Here is a 13,507-nt window from a genome sequence, read left to right as displayed (position 1 = left end):
AGTCATTTGAGTCCAATTTGTATTTCTTTTTTTTATATACCGTATTTTTCGCCCTATCTGACGCACCGGCCCATAAGACGCACCTATGTTTTTGAGGAGGAAAATAAGAAAAAAAATATTTTGAACCAAAAGGTGTGCTTTTGGTGGGTTTTGAACTAATGGTGGTCTGTGGATGACACTATTATGGGGGATCTGTGGATGGCACTGTTATGGGGGATCTGTGGATGGCACTGTTATGGGGGATCTGTGGATGGCACTGTTATGGGGGCATCTGTGGATAACACTGTTATGGGGGCATATGTGGATGGCACTGTTATGGGGCATATGTAGATGGCACTGTTATGGGGGCATATGTAGATGGCACTGTTATGGGGGATCATTGTGGGGGCATCTGTGGATTGCACTGTTATGGGGGCATCTGTGGATGACACATATATAGCATCTTATCTAATGTGTCATCCACAGATCCCCCATAACAGTGTCCCTGTGTAGTGAATGGGGGCCGGCATCTGGTTCTGTAATGGCAGTGGGGCCCGGTGCATTCACTGTATTCTACTACACCGGGCCCCGCTCACTGTAGTATAATCATATCTAACTTGTGGGTATTGTTAAAGTATTGAAATCATCTTAAATCCAGGGCTGTTCTACTTACTACTAACTTCTTGGCAGGCAGGAGGCCAGGCGGGCGCTCGCAGCGTAGCTCACTACGTCACGCGCCTGCTCCGCCCACTTTATGAATGAAGCAGGCGGCACAGGTGCATGACGTAGTGAGCTACGCTGCGAGCGCCCGCCTGGCCTCCTGCCTGCCAAGAAGTTAGTAGTAAGTAGAACAGCCCTGGATTTAAGATGATTTCAATACTTTAACAATACTCACAAAATAGATATGATTATACTACAGTGAGCGGGGCCCGGTGTAGTAGAATACAGTGACTGCACCGGGCCACGTTGCCATTACAGAACCAGATGCCGGCCCCCAGCCCCTCCTCCCACTTTTGGGGGGAAAAAGTGCGTCTTAGAGGGAGAAAAATACGGTATATCCCAAGGCTACAGGATATAATTGTGCACTTAGTGTACTGGTAATTGCTAGTTTTAAACAGTGAGTAGCCCATCTGCTTTAATTTTTGTATATCTGTATAACTATCTACTCTATATATCTATCATATATCTGTATCTTTCTATTAATCTAGCTATCTATCTATAGTATCTATCTATTGTGGGGTTTTGCTCTGGTAGACAGGATTAGCGGACACAGTATAGAGGTAATAACAAGTTCTTCGGATCAAACAGTTCAGTGTTTTATTCATACTTTAGGCAAGTGACAAAACAAACAGTCATAAACAAGCAAAAAGTCACCTTGCGGTGTTGGTGGTGATTCACACCATGCGGCAATTCTGCCTCAAAGAGTCCTTGAGCATAGCAGCACCACCCTGCTTTCATGCCAAACAGGTAGCAAGCCTTCATCCACACATAAGGCTCCCAGATCTCAACACACAGACCTGGCTTCTGAGCCTAGCTGCCTATTTAAAAACAGCCAGGTGCTGCCAAAACCCGGAACCGGCACTTAAAATCCAGTCCGGTATTTGACCTCACCTGGCTGTAAATAAGCCCAGCAGCATATGCTGGGAGGAAAATACCTGTTTTCCCAGACCAAACCTCTCACTTTGTCACATAACACCCCCTTTGTTCAACCCTGAGGGGGTGAACACACGCCAGACAGTGTACCCAGGACAGGGTTTCCCTGTAACCGGCCTGCCCTGTGTTCCACCGAAAACTTAAAGCTTTGTAGGGAGAGAAACCATCGGGTGATCCGGGCATTTCTGTCCTTGGCCTGGCTCATCTACTTGAGAGGGGAGTGGTCAGTTACCAGGTGGAATTTTCTCCCCAATAAATAATAGCGGAGAGATTCTAGTGCCCACTTGAAAGCCAGGCACTCTCTCTCTAGTATACTATACTGGGTCTCGGCTAGAGTGAGCTTACGGCTGAGGAAGACAACGGGATACTCCTCCCCGTTGACTTCCTGAGACAGTACAGCACCGAGGCCTACTTCGGAGGCATCGGTCTGTACTATAAACTCCCTTTTGAATTCGGGTGTCACCAAAACCGGGGACCGGCACAGGGCCGACTTCAAAGCGGAGAAAGCCTCTTCCGCCCGATCATCCCAGCGAACCATCGTTGACTTGTGTCCCTTCAAGAGTCCTGTCAAGGGCACGGCTAGAGTAGCAAAGTGGGGAAAAAACCTCATGTAATAGCCCACCATTCCCAGGAATTACTTTACTTGCCTCGTGGTGACAGGTCAGGGCCAATTCCGTATTGACTCTATTTTGTTTACTTGGGGTTTGATTACTCTGTGTCCAATGACATGCCCCAGGTACTTAGTCTCTTCTAACCCTATCGCACATTTTTTTGTGCTTGCGGTTAGGCCAGCTTTCCGAAGGAAGTCCACTACAGCCTGCACTTTGTGTAGGTAACTTTCCCAGTCGGTACTATGGATGACAATATCGTCCAGGTAAGCCGAAGTGTACAGACGATGTGGATAAAGCACAATGTCCATTAGTCGCTGAAAAGTGGCGGGGGCGCCATGCAGACCAAAGGGTAAGACCTTATATTGATACAGCCCGTCAGGCGTGATGAAGGCAGTTTTCTCTTTGGCAGCCAGGGCACCTGCCAGTACCCTTTCGTGAGGTCCAAAACAGAAAAAGACCGAGCTTGTCCTAACTTCTCAATGAGTTCATCCACCCGGGGCATGGGATACGTATCGAACTTGGAAACCTCGTTAAGTTTTCGAAAGCCGTTGCAAAACCGCAACGTCCCGTCCGGTATCAATAATATAGGACTGGCCCACTCACTTTTTGACTCCTCAATGACGTATAGCTGCAACATTAGATGCACCTCCTCCGATATGGCTTATCGCCGAGCCTCGGGTACATGGTATGGTTTTAATCGGACTTTTGCCTGAGGCTCAGTGACAATGTCATGCTGGATTATGGAAGTGCATCCAGGGAGGTCCGAGAACACAACCGTGTTCCGACTAACTTTAGAGGAGAGGCTGTCAGCAATTTTTACTGTGGCCGCCACCTCTCTTGCATCAGACAGAGGGGCCGGTACCTCTTCTCCTAGAAACCCAGCCACGGGCTGTCTTCTGTACAAGTTTCCCTATCTTTTCACGGTTTGAGTAAATTCACATGGTAAACCTGCTCCGGCTTTTGCCGCCCTGGCTGGTGTACCTTGTAGTTTACATCTCCAATTTTCTCGAGTACCTCGTAGGGCCCCTTCCAGTGCCACCTAACCAGGAACTTAGTGTCCACGGTCGGCATCAGAACCAAAACCCAATCACCCAGGCTAAAGATCTGGACCCGAGCCTGCCGAATATACACCCGACTCTGGGCTCGCTGAGCTGCCTCCATATGCTCCCTAACAAGAGGCAACACTGTCTCTATCCTATCTTTCATCTGGGTAACATACTCAATGACACTTTTATGTGGAGTGAGTTGTTGTTCCGACGCCTCTTTGGCCACGTCCAAGAGACCGCGAGGGTGTCTGCCATTGTCGGGGGGTAATAATTCAATTAAGAATTATTAATTATGGTCATAAAAATAATTAACCATAAAAATAAGAAAATAATAATTTTTCATAAATTCTTAAAACCATGACCTGGTGAATTTTAGACAACCTAATCGATACAATTCACATCTGAGTTCAACTATTTCCTCAGATAAATAAGTTATTTTTGACGTGAGATGGCGTTAATGATAAACATGTAGTTCTGCATTATACAATAATACACAGGTTTATTGGTTACAAGGTTATAAACATATATAAGTAAATAAACACAATGATACATGCAAATGAATATATATAGCATTGATATAAAGCACTACAAGCTTAATAATACATATGACTGGAAATTACTTGTCACATTATAACCAAGCTATTATTAGGTTAGGATATCAAAGTAGGAACATAAGTTATATACATTACTTCTGTTCAGAGAAAACCTCATGATATCAGGATGGGCATGTCTAATCCTAGACATCAATATGGAATGCTAAATACATTCCGCCCTCTTCTAACCAACTACAGATCACATGACTTCCAGAATGGGCAAATCCATTCAAGGATATAACTTAGAAGATAACTGTATCCTTCCGCCCCATCTGGGACTATTTTCACACATATAACTTTGGTAAGACTATTAAGACAAATAACAGGGATCTGGGATCTTTGCTAGACCATATCTTAAATGGGAAGGACTTGAAATAAGTCTTTCCTGTGGGAATCCATCACTTAGCTTGGCGAAGAATGTTCTATCAATATATAAATAAATATATATATATATATATATATATATATATATATACATTCACCTAAAGAATTATTAGGAACACCTGTTCTATTTCTCATTAATGCAATTATCTAGTCAACCAATCACATGGCAGTTGCTTCAATGCATTTAGGGGGGTGGTCCTGGTCAAGACAATCTCCTGAACTCCAAACTGAATGTCAGAATGGGAAAGAAAGGTGATTTAAGCAATTTTGAGCGTGGCATGGTTGTTGGTGCCAGACGGGCCGGTCTGAGTATTTCACAATCTGCTCAGTTACTGGGATTTTCACGCACAACCATTTCTAGGGTTTACAAAGAATGGTGTGAAAAGGGAAAAGCATCCAGTATGCGGCAGTCCTGTGGGCAAAAATGCCTTGTGGATGCTAGAGGTCAGAGGAGAATGGGCCGACTGATTCAAGCTGATAGTAGAGCAACGTTGACTGAAATAACCACTCGTTACAACCGAGGTATGCAGCAAAGCATTTGTGAAGCCACAACACGCACAACCTTGAGGCGGATGGGCTACAACAGCAGAAGACCCCACCGGGTAACACTCATCACCACTACAAATAGGAAAAAGAGGCTACAATTTGGACGGGCTCACCAAAATTGGACTGTTGAAGACTGGAAAAATGTTGCCTGGACTGATGAGTCTCGATTTCTGTTGAGACATTCAAATGGTAGAGTCCGAATTTGGCGTAAACAGAATGAGAACATGTACCCATCCTCTGAGGGCTACTTCCAGCAGGATAATGCACTATGTCACAAAGCTCGAATCATTTCAAATTGGTTTCTTGAACATGACAATGAGTTCACTGTACTAAAATGGCCCCCACAGTCACCAGATCTTAACCCAATAGAGCATCTTTGGGATGTGGTGGAACGGGAGCTTCGTGCCCTGGATGTGCATCCCTCAAATCTCCATCAACTGCAAGATGCTATCCTATCAATATGGGCCAACATTTCTAAAGAATGCTATCAGCACCTTGTTGAATCAATGCCACATAGAATTAAGGCAGTTCTGAAGGCAAAAGGGGGTCCAACACCTTATTTGTATGGTGTTCCTAATAATTCCTTAGGTGAGTGTATATATATATATAAGCAATCATTTAATGCTTTGCTAGATTATGAGTCTTAATTCTTCTGCAGGTAGAATGAAGTCTCACAATATCCTAAGACTACATCTCAATATGGAGATGATCAATTAATTAATGTATTTATTTATTCGCCAATCTAGATGGTATAATTTCACCCACACTATCAAATTAGTCTTAATAAAATGAAATATAATTTTTTGTGTCTCTTACCAAGTCCTAGTAGGAATCTCACTTCTGCTCCTAGGAAAGCTGGGTGGTCCATTATGGCGCATCTCATCATGGCTTTCATCTTGATAGACCCCTCTAGAGAGCTCAACTTGTCCCCTCTCTTTTCTCCTTTTTTGTGTGGTTTATGATCACAAATTTACCAGTTAGACACACCTTCCTAGTTTGGAACTTTCCAATCATTGTCGGCTGGGCGTGACCATTGATAAAAAAAAAAGTGACATCATAACATGACCCAGAATGCACTTTTGCTACTGTTGTAATGTCACCTACTCATATCTAGGTGGCACTGCTGTGTAAGCTATTTGCATCATAGTATAAAGGGTTAACTCATGTTGAAAGTCTGAATAAATTGTATTCTATACATTTGACCTTAGAAGCTTTACTTCAAAGCTATAGGGATTAATTCTGACACTTGTAGCAATTAGAGACAGACCTCTAAGCGTCTCTCTCAATGTTTCTCACACTGTTGATTTATGGACCATAATGATATGAATGGCCTTGTTTTCTCACAGAGATATCAGTACCTCCTCTGTCATACCAAAGATGTGATTAATTGTTGCAAAACACACATCTTTACAGACACTCTTTAGAGACGAATATTCTCCTAATGAGAAATATATATAATATACTGTATACATGTTGTCTTCATAACATATAACAATATAATATAAACAAATAAATATATATATATATATATATATATATACAGTATATATCCTACTGATTGTCTTATGCTAAGGACTAAGGCTCATTAAATGAATACATGAATATTATATATTTTGCTTCATTAATAAATACCTAATTGTATAGGTAATTATCACCAGCTGCATAGAGCTTATCTTTATCTCCCGTCATAAATTTATAAGTAGACAAGGAGGAATCTTCCCAGACTGGTACATTCATGAGAAGAATAACACTGAAGAGTAGAAACCTTTTTACACAGAAACCTTTGTGCGACCTTACCTCGGCCTACTCAAGACATACAAAATTGTAACTATAGTCGAGCATGGCTCTTAAAGGCAATGAACATTCATCTTGACTAGAATAATAGGATATCAATGCATTTACCTATGAAAAGGCACAACACCATATAGCAGTTCGAAGGGCAAGAACCCAGTAGAGGCCTGGGGTACCTCTCGCACTGCGAACATGAGATAGGGCAGAAGGAGGTCCCAGTCCTTCCCATCTTTAGACACTACCTTTTTCAACATATTGTTTAATGTTTGGTTAAACTGTTCTACCAGACTGTCCGTTTGTGGATGGTAAATGGACGTCCGTAGTTGTTTAATGTGCAGCAACTTTCAGAGGTCTCTCATCACCTTGGATATAAAAGGGGTCCCTTGGTCAGTCAGAACCTCTTTAGGTAGTCCCATTCAGGAAAGCATCTCCATTAACTCCTTAGCTATGAGTTTGGCCCAGGTATGTTGCAGTGGCACCGCCTCTGGGTACCGAGTGGCGTAGTCTAGAATGACTAAGATGTGTTAATACCTTATGAGGTCCATAGCTATTCGGTCAAACGGTACATCGATAATCGGGAGAGGTACTAGGGGATTACGTAAATGTGGCTGGGGGCTAGTTATCTGGCAGGTCGGGCAAGACTTAAAAAACTCTTACACTTCTTTGAATATGCTGTAGAATACGATCCTGAGTTTTATGCAGTCCCAGGTGACCCCGAGAACGTGTTGGTGGGCTAGATCTAACACAAGCTTGCGATAAGCCTTCGGGACCACCAACTGTTCAATAGGCTCACCCCATAGTTGGTTTACCCGATACAACATATCCTGATGAACCACAAAACTGAGAAACACTGACTCTGCCCTAGGTTGTTGTGGTTCACTATCTACCAATAACACATTTTCCCAGGAGCAGGACAGGGTTGGTCCCGACGTTGGGTGGTACCAAAATTATCCCCGGAGACATTGAGGTCTGCCAATTCAGGACCCGGAGGCAAGTCCTCCACGTCTCCCACCATCATGGGGTAGAGGAAAACTCTTGCTAGGGTCTGTTTAGGGTATGTATGGTAGACACGAGGACGAAGGGTTTCCACCATTAAGAGATTCCTCCGGGCTTCAGGGGTTATAAGTAAGGTCTTTTTAGGGCAGGATACCCCCACCCTTTCATTACTTCCCCTTACTCTGCCTAACGACCGTCCCCTATGGTGTTGCCGTATCTATGTTCATCGTCACTGACTGGGATGTGTGTTTATATGTATATGACCTGATTGATAGGTCTTTTTAGAGGATCATAATAAATATCGAAATTTAAGGGTCTTTTTTTTTATTTGGTGTAGTTTTCCACCATCACACTTAGTGGGGTTGTCTCCCCCTCTTCCACCAAAGTGGCGGTCACCCCTACCACTGGCCCTTCGGTCTCAAGTTCCCAGGGTTCTGGTCTCCCCCCTGAGCTGGGCCATTCTGCTAGGGTTACCCCTGTCTCATGGGTATCCGTCACTCTCATAGCAGGCCACAGTGCCGGGAAGCCCCGGAAGTCTCACCCTATTATGAGTTCATAATGTAGATTTGTGGCGATAGCCACCTCGTGGGTCCATCTACCGGCCACTGTGGTTAGAGACACCAGTGCGGTGGGGTAGTCTTTTAAGTCTCCGTGGATGCACATCACCCCGACTTTCGGGCCAGTATACTCAGTGGACCGCACCAGGGTAGCCCTTACTATGGTCACCAGACTCCCTGAGTCCAGCAGAGCCTCTGCCGGAGTGTCTCCCTCTTCCACCTGGCACAAATGATCTAGAGACTCTTGGTTACCCGTTGCACACAGCCTCCTGGCATATAGCGACTGACGGTAGCCATAGTTAGTGTCCATGGGCTCAACCTGATGGGGACAGTCAGTCCTTACATGGCCAGGCTCCTGACACCGACAGCAGACTATTGGAGCCAGGTCCTCCTTGGGTACATCACAGGCGGGTTTTATCGGCTCAAATCTCCGGGCCTGGGGTGGAGATTTCCGGGGTTTGCCAACCCCCCTCCCGACAGAACCCTCCTTTAGATTCCTGGTAGCTTCATAGCGTTCCACCAGGTCTACCATCTCAAAGGCATTGCCAGGAGACACCTGACCAATCCAGTGCTGGAGAGGGTATGGCAAAGCCCTCCAGAACATGTCGGCTAACAGACGATGCAGCATAGCAGTGGGACTCAGCACGTCAGGTTGTAGACATTTTTTCAAAAGGTAAAGTTATAATACTGGGGTTTTGCAGGATTAGCCAGGTTGAACCCCCTCTGATGCACCCGCTGGGCCCGGACCAACACATTCACCTCCAGTCTTGCCAGAATCTCACCCTTGACTTTCTGGTAGTCAGCCGCTTCATCATCCAGCAAGTCGAAATACACCCTCTGGGAATCGGATGCCAGGAATGGAGCGACGACCTCAGCCCACTGGTCACGGAGTAGCTTTTCCCTGATGGCCACTTTCTTGTATATCACCAGGTAGGTTTCGATGTCATCTGCGGGGGTCATCTCAGGAATCACGTCACGGACTGCTTTTCGTGCATCGTGGATGCTGGGGTTGCTCCTGCTGTCTGCAAAGCTATCACATGTTGTAGCAGCAACTGGTTAGTCTCCTGCTGCTGCTTATTAGCCTCGCGTTGCTGCAGGTTTGTCTCTCGCTACTGCAGATTAGCCTCCATGAGGGCCTTCACAACAGCCTCCATTTTGTCATGGGGCACTGGTTGCAATACAGCTGGTTTAATGTACAACATACAACCGTGCCTGAAAAATGCAGAAACAAAAAAAAAGAAAAAAAAATAGGCATTCACGCCAGCCTCACTGCTTATGGACGCATCCTCCACCAATTGTTTGGATTAGTGGACGCAGTATAAAGGCAACAACAAGTTCTTTCAATCAAATAGTTCAGTGCTTTATTCACACTTTAGGCAAGTGACAAAACAAGCAGTGATAATCAAACAAAAAGTCACCTTGCGGTGTTGGTAGTAATTCACACCATGCGGCAATTCTGCCTCAAAGAGTCCTTGAGCATAGCAGCACTAACCTGTTTTCACGCCAAACAGGTAGCAAGCCTTCAGCCAGACACAAGCACCCAGATCCCAAAACAGAGACCTGGCTTCTGAGCCCAGCTGCCTATTTAAGGACAGCCAGGTGCTGCCAAAACCCAGACCGGCATTTAAAATCCGGTCCGATTTTTGGACCTCACCTGGCTGTAAATCAGCCCAGCAGCACATGCTGGGAGGAAAATACCTGTTTTCCCAGACCAAACCTCTCACTGTGTCACACTATCTACAGTATCTATCTATCTATCCATCTATTAATGTATCTATCTGTCTGTGTATCTAAATAGCTATCTATCTACATGTATCTACCTATGAACCCCCACCCCTTCTACTTTTGTACAGTGCATATATAGTGTAAATTGTCTTACTACTGAAATCTCCATTTACATCCTGTGAGGTTTTAGTATTTAAGATACGTACTTCTCACTGTATCTTACAGAAATGTTATTCTTTATTCTATTGACCTTAAATGAACTTACACTATAGTTGCTCTCCATGGCAGAAATGAAATGCTAAAAATCAATTAGTCAAGATCATTGAGAAAAGTCAATTAGATTCAAAATGTAAAATGAAAATTAAAGCAGTTTATGTTAGGTCACCATAGATCGGACATGGAGTAATACATGTCTTCTACTCTCCATATTAAATTTGCTTTCACATTCTCGGTGTTGGGTTGGGTGAAATAATATAGAATCTCCTACTGTTATGGGAGGCAAAGTCGTAAAACATATTTGAGCAGATTTGCACTAACTCTCATAATCTGGGGAGTATTCATGTTTAACAAATCATAGCGATAACAATCACACTATGCATCTGAATATAAATGCGGCTCATAAAATTCATGCTACATCACCGGCTTTTCCACATTATGTTAATCGCTAATCTTTAGAGTCAGTCCTATTTCTCATTTACAGACTTTTTAAGTATACATATAACAAAATTACATGGATTATAGAAAACAAAATGAAATGGTCTACAAAATGTCTCCTGTAGTGAAGAAAGTACACAGCTTTGTTTATTGGAAGAAATAGAGGATTTCACTAACAAACATGGCATTATTTGTTGCTAAATTGGAAAGCATTTACATTTTCAACCTCATAGCTACTCCAATATGCTACTCCAATATGCTAGAGGAAAATCATAAACATTATGTGAGAAAAGTGTCCATGTCAGGTTTATCTTTAGCAAGAGTGCCATCAAATGGTAAGACTACCCTCTGAGTTCTTGAACTCACTGGCATCAATTGTTCATATGAAACGAAGAATTAAAGGAATCCTATACTATTAGAATATAGAGCTACAGTAGATAGACTGAAATCATAGTATGGATGCAATTGTATATACCCTTTCCCTATTCTGTCCTTGAGCAGAGATCAAGCAACATTCATTGGATCTGTGCCTTTGTTTGTTCCCATACCTTTAGGAGTTCTTCTATAATTGAGCAACAAGCCTAAGCATCTGTAGCCTGTAGTATAGATTTTCTCAAGTCCTAACAGGCAAAGAAAATTGTAGAACTTTTCAATAAACACATTAAAGAAGTAAATACAGTGTATGTGCTTTATATCACTATCCAGCGGGGAGAATGCTTACCTCCTCCCCAATGCTTGGTTCCAGTTCTGTAAGTCCACCACTGTCTTCACTGTGCTTCTATCCCCAGAAGTAAATTTCTAGCATAGACAGGGGTCACATAAGCTGCTGCAGCCAATCACTGCTATAGTAATGAAGTGTTCCCAAGCAGAATCAAGCATCAGGGATCAGGTAAGTATGCTTCCCCCTATCCCCGGGGTCCTGGATAATTTAAAAAACACATTGAAGTTGGAAAATCTATTTAAATAATATAATGGATTTAGAATTATTATTTAGACTACAATATTATGTATGTATCTGTAATCACTATAAGGTCACCTTCAGAAATCATATTGGCAATTGCTAATACATGCATCTGCTTGTGTAAATTGTTATTTAGAATTTGTAATGAAGAAGACAAGGAGCTACATGGGACCTGCCTAGAACCTCAGTGCTCCAGCAGCAAAGTGGTTGGTACATTGTAGTGATCTTCCAGGTGACTGGATGTACTCAAAAATAATTTTTGCTGACTCTGAGGAGTTTAAGTTTCAAGATCTCAAAATAATACTCACCCAGTAACTGGGCAAACATCTGAAGAAGTTACATTGGAGCTGCGTCAATCTATTGGTCATTGACAAAGGCCTGTAAGATGACTTCTGCTACCCTACATGAGAGCAGGATATGAAACTGGGAGAGAAGTTGAGCTCTGTGATATATAGGTTTATATGATTTAGAGCAGGATTACTAAGTTAAAAGCAGGACTCCTAGGAGAGAGAGTGAGCGTCCTCATTACCCCACCCAAACATGAGTGACAGCTCTTCATTTATCAATGTGTGCACATAAAGCTGTCAAGCTTCCGGTGTGGGTAGGGTAATTAGGACTCTCCCTGTTTCTCCTAGGAGTCCCGCCAGGATTTACTCAGCTTTTTACTCATACAAGCCTACAGTATATCACAGAGCTCAGCTTCTCACACTATATCATATCCTGTTCTTAGACAGGGCAGCAGAAATCACCAGACAGGTTCTTATTAAAGGGGTTGTCCGGGTTTAGAGCTGAACCCGGACATATCCATAATTTCACCCAGGCAGCACTCCTGATGTTAGCATCGGAGCATCTCATGCTCAGATGCGCTCCCTTGCCCTGCGCTAGATCGCGCAGGGCAAGGGCTCTTTTGTTTACAATAACACACTGCTGGGCGGAAGCTTTACAGGCTAGGCCGTTTTACAGGCTAGGGCAGCGCTAAAGCCCGCCCATCAGTGCCGGTGATGTCACCGGGCTTCCTGGCAGCCCCATGGAGAGCCCGGTACGTCACCGGAACTCTGTAAAATGCCTTTGCTCTGCGTGATTTAGTGCAGGGCAAAGGAGAGCATCGGAGCATGAACTGATCCGATGCTCAAGTCATGTGGGCTGCCTGGGTGAAAATTGAGGTATGTCCGGGTTCAGCTCTGAACCCGGACAACCCCTTTAAGGATGGTACAAACAGTTAAAGAGGACCTTTCACCGATTCTTACCCTATGAACTAACTATACAGATATGTAGAGCGGCGCCCAGGGATCTCACTGCACTTACTATTATCCCTGGGCGCCGCTCCGTTCTCCCGCTATGCCCTCCGGTATCTCCGCTCACTAAGTTATAGTAGGCGGAGATACCAGTCCCTAAGTTATGGTAGGCGGAGTCTGCCCTAGCGCTGGCCAATCGCAGCGCAGAGCTCACAGCCTGGGAGGTTATTTTCTCCCAGGCTGTGAGCTCTGCAATGCGATTGGCCAGCGCTAGGGCAGACTCCGCCTACCATAACTTAGGGAACGGAGATACCGGAGGACATAGCAGGAGAACGGAGCGGCGCCCGGGGATAATAGTAAGTGCAGAGAGATCCCCGGGCGCCGCTCCACATGTATGTATACTTAGTTCATAGGGTAAGAATCGGTGAAAGGTCCTCTTTAACTTCACAAAAAGGATTTATAGAGCTGGCAACAAATCCAGGGAGGCTTTTGGTATTAATGGGCATGTGATCAGCAAGTGCACATTTTCCCTACATTACATATTGCATATATGAAGCCTTAAAACATTTATGTGAACTCTATATCTATGGACTTCAAATAGCCAGAAACAATAAAAAAAATATATATTCTTCCCAAGTTAAAAAATGCAGAACAGTCACAATTAGGCACTTAAAAAGCTTCTTAAAAATAACTAATGTGACAAATAATTAGATGAGATAACACATTTGTAAATTTAAAAAAAATAATAAGTAAAACCTGTATTGTATATGTTATTA

General features: G+C 43.7%; 1 long non-coding RNA gene across 1 annotated transcript; it reads right to left on the bottom strand.

Moving 5' to 3' along the window:
* Nucleotides 1-559: 559 nt before the first annotated feature.
* On the bottom strand, nucleotides 560-3,526 carry LOC120998304. The gene is made up of 3 exons (XR_005778332.1): nucleotides 3,516-3,526; nucleotides 1,139-1,141; nucleotides 560-704 (listed from the first exon to the last, which is right to left on the bottom strand). It is a non-coding gene; the product is annotated as an uncharacterized LOC120998304 (long non-coding RNA).
* Nucleotides 3,527-13,507: the final 9,981 nt, after the last annotated feature.

This window comes from Bufo bufo, chromosome 4 (assembly GCF_905171765.1).
Source record: "Bufo bufo chromosome 4, aBufBuf1.1, whole genome shotgun sequence".
NCBI classification, from domain to species: Eukaryota; Metazoa; Chordata; class Amphibia; order Anura; family Bufonidae; genus Bufo; species Bufo bufo.
This window is presented reverse-complemented; position numbering and strand designations above follow the sequence as displayed.